Source organism: Mya arenaria, chromosome 3 (genome assembly GCF_026914265.1).
Source record: "Mya arenaria isolate MELC-2E11 chromosome 3, ASM2691426v1".
Lineage (NCBI taxonomy): Eukaryota > Metazoa > Mollusca > Bivalvia > Myida > Myidae > Mya > Mya arenaria.
The window spans coordinates 40,749,112-40,753,411 of NC_069124.1; positions in this window are offsets into that span (position 1 = coordinate 40,749,112).

A 4,300-nucleotide genomic window follows, 5' to 3' on the forward strand; every position below is an offset into this window, starting at 1 on the left:
TTGGTATCATTTGAAAGGCTCTTGGCGCCTTATAATGTTTGTATCATTTGAAGGGGTGGTGACGCCGTATTATGTTCGTATCATTTGAAGGGCTTGTGAAGCCGTATATTGTTGGTATCATTTGAAGGGCTGGTGGCGCCGTATTATGTTCGTAACATTTGAAGGGCTTGTGAAGCCGTATATTGTTGGTATCATTTGAAGGGCTGGTGGCGCCGTATTATGTTCGTAACATTTGAAGGGCTTGTGAAGCCGTATATTGTTGGTATCATTTGAAGGGCTCGTGAAGCCGTATAATGTTGGTATCATTTGAAGGGCTGGTGGCGCCGTATCATGTTTGTATCATTTGAAGGGCTGGTGACGCCGTATTATGTTCGTATCATTTGAAGGGCTTGTGAAGCCGTATATTGTTGGTATCATTTGAAGGGCTCGTGAAGCCGTATAATGTTGGTATCATTTGAAGGGCTGGTGACGCCGTATAATATTTGTATCATTTGAAGGGCTGGTGACGCCGTATAATGTTCGTATCATTTGAAGGGCTGGTGAAGCCGTATATTGTTGGTTACATTTGAAGGGCTCGTGAAACCGTATAATGTTGGTATCATTTGAAGGGCTGGTGACGCAGTATAATGTTAGTATCATTTGAAAGGCTAGTGACGCCGTATAATGTTCGTATCATTTGAAGGGCTTGTGACGCCGTATAATGTTGGTATCATTTGAAGGGCTGGTGACGCCGTATAATGTTTGTATCATTTGAAGGGCTTGTGAAGCCGTATATTGTTGGTATCATTTGAAGGGCTCGTGAAGCCGTATCATGTTCGTATCATTTGAAGCGCTGGTGACGTCGTATATTTTTGGTTTCATTTGAAGGGGTATAGCTTGATGGCTGGTGAAGCCTTATACTGTTGGTATCATTTGAAGGAACATTGCTTGATGGCTGGAGACGCCGTATAATGTTCATATCATTTGAAGAGCTGGTGACGCCGTATAATGTTGGTATCATTTGAAGGGGTATTGCTTGATTGCTGGTGACGCTGTATAATGTTGATTTCATTTGAAGGGGTATTCCTTGATAGGTGGTGACGACGTATAATGTTGGTATCATTTGAAGGAACATTGCTTGATGGCTGGTGACGCCGTATAATGTTGGTAACATTTGAAGGGGTACTGCTTGATGGCTGGTGACGCAGTATAATGTTGGAATCATTTGAAGGGGTATTGCTTGATTGCCTGTGACGCCGTATAATGTAGGTATCATTTTAAGGGGTATTGCTTGATGGCTGGTGACGCCGAACAATGTTGGTATCACTTGAAGGGGTATTATGATGGCTGGTGACATCGTATAATGTTGGTATATTTTGAAAGGATATTGGTAAACTGCTTATGCCGCCGTATAATGTTGGTATCATTTGAAGGGGTATTGTTTGATGGCTGGTGACGCCGTATAATGTTGGTATCTTTTGAAAGGATATTTGTAAACAGCTTGTGACGCCGCATAATGTAGGTATCATTTACAGGGGTATTGTTTGATTGCTGTTGATGCCGTTTAATGTTGATTTCATTTAAAGGGGTATTGCTTGATGGCTAGTGACGCCGAATAAGGTTGGTATCACTTGAAGGGGTATTGCTTGATGGCTGGTGACGCCGTATAATGTTGGTTTCATTTGAAGGGATATCGCTTAATGGCTGGTGACGCCGACTTATGTTGGAATCCCTTTAAGAAGCATTGCTTGATGGCTGGTGACGCCGAATAATGTTGGTATCATTTGAAGGGCTTGTGACGCCGTATATTGATGGTATCATTTGAAGGGCTGGTGGCGCCGTATAATGTTTGTATCATTTGAAGGGCTGGTGAAGTCGTATAATTTTGGTTTCATTTAAAGAGGTATAGCTTGATGGATGGAGACGCCTTATAATGTTGGTATCATTTGAAGGAACATTGTTTGATTGCTGGTGAGGCCGTATAATGTTCGTATCATTTGAAGAGCTTGTGACGCCGTATAATGTTGGTATCATTTGAAGGGGGTATTGCTTGATTGCTGGAGACGCCGTATAATGTTGGTATCATTTGAAGGGCATGTGACGCCCTATATTGATGGTATCATTTGAAGTGCTGGTGGCGCCGTATAATGTTTGTATCATTTAAAGGGTTGGTGAAGTCATATAATTTTGGTTTCATTTGAAGGGGTATATCTTGATGGCTGGAGACGCCTTATAATGTTGGTATCATTTGAAGGAACATTATTTGATGGCTGGTGACGCTGTATAATGTTCGTATCATTTGAAGAGCTGGTGACGCCGTATAATGTAGGTATCATTTGAAGGGGTATTGCTTGATGTCTAATGACGCCGTATAATGTTGGTTTCATTTGAAGGGGTATAGCTTGATGTCTGGTGACGCCGTATAATGTTGGTATCATTTGAAAGAACATTGCTTGATGGCTGGTGACGCCGTATAATGTTGGTGTCATTTGAAACGCTGGTGACGCCGTATAATGTTGGTTTCATTTGTAGGGGTATAGCTTAATGCCTGGTGACGCCGTATTATGTTGGTATCATTTGAAGGAACATTGCTTGATGGCTGGTGACGCCGTATAATGTTCGTATCATTTGAAGAGCTGGTGACGCCGTATAATGTTGGTATCATTTGAAGGGGTATTGCCTGATGGCTGGTGACGCCGTATAATGTTGGAATCATTTGAAGGGGTATTGCTTGTTGGGTGGTGACGCCGTATACTGTCGGTATTGCTCGAAAGGGTATCGTGATGGCTTGTGACGCCGTATAATGTTGGTATCGTTTAAAGGGGTGTTGTTTGATGGCTGGTGACATCGTATAATGTTGGTATCTTTTGAAACGATATTTGTAAACAGCTTGTGACGCCGTATAATGTTGGTATCATACGAAGGGGTATTGTTTGATGGCTGGTGGCGCCGTATAATGTTGGTATCTTTTAAAAGGATATTGGTTAAGAGCTTGTGACGCCGTTTAATGTTGATATCACTTGAAGGGGTATTGTTTGATGGCTGGTGACGCCGTATAATGTTGGTATTGTTTGAAAGGATATTGGTAAGCAGCTTGTGACACCGTACAATGTTGGTATCATTTGAAGGGATATTGTTTGGTGGCTGGTGGCGCCGTATAAAGTTTGTAACTTTTGAAAGATATTGGTAAACAGCTGGTGGCGCCATATAATGTTGGTAACTTTTGAAAGATATTGGTAAACAGCTTATGCCGCCGTATAATTTTCGTATCATTCGAAGGGGTATTGTTTGGTGGCTGGTGACGCCGTATAATGTTGGTAACTTTTGAAAGATATTGGTAAACAGCTTGTGACGCCGTATAATGTTGGTATCATTTGAAAGGGTATTGTTTGATGGCTGATGACGCCGTATAATGTTGGTATCTTTTGAAAGGATATTGGTAAACAGCTTGTGACGCCGTATAATGTTGGTATCATTTGAAGGGGTATCGCCCGATGGTTGGTGACGCCGTATTATGTTGGTATCATTTGAAGGGATATCGCTTGATGGCTGGTGACGCCGTATAATTTTGGTATCATTTGAAGGGGTATTGCCTGCTGTTTTCTAACATGTAGAGTTAATGACCGAAAATGCATGAACGATAAGGTAATTGCAGTTTTAACTTTTGTTTTATTCAACTGAAATCGCACGTTAATTGGTTGATTTTGCAATATCTCAATGTACCAAGACGTTGTTTGAATGACTGTAAGACTTTTCGGAAATAGTTTTCATCTGTTCTTCTTTTTTTTTACAAAATCCTTCAAATGTTACCAAATTGATATAGGGTCACTATGGATCTATATTCCAATCACCCTACTTAATAAATTTGTGGAACATTTGGATATACGCTTCCTGTCATTTTGCACGATGCAAACACGTTAACATGAACAACAACTATGATGAAAACCAATATCACTTGAATAACAAAAAAATGTCTTTTTCAATATCAATTGGAAGTCATTTTATATTAAAACAATACGTTTTCGTATTAAGACTGAATTGATAACATAAAAATATGATCATTTTTACAATCGTTGCTTATACATTTCTGAGGGTTCAAGTAATATCATCAAGATGTCGCCATTTTTAGGAGCTCTCAATGCAATTGATCGAATCACTGAAAGTATGCTGTTCTTCAGTTCTCATGCATTTGATAATGATAAAGCTGACGTTGTACGCATAACATCATCACTCTGGTGACCGAGAATGAATACTGTCCTTGGATGTGTTCTAGTGTCTACCGAATACTGAACTAGTGTCTACCGAATACTGAACTAGTGCC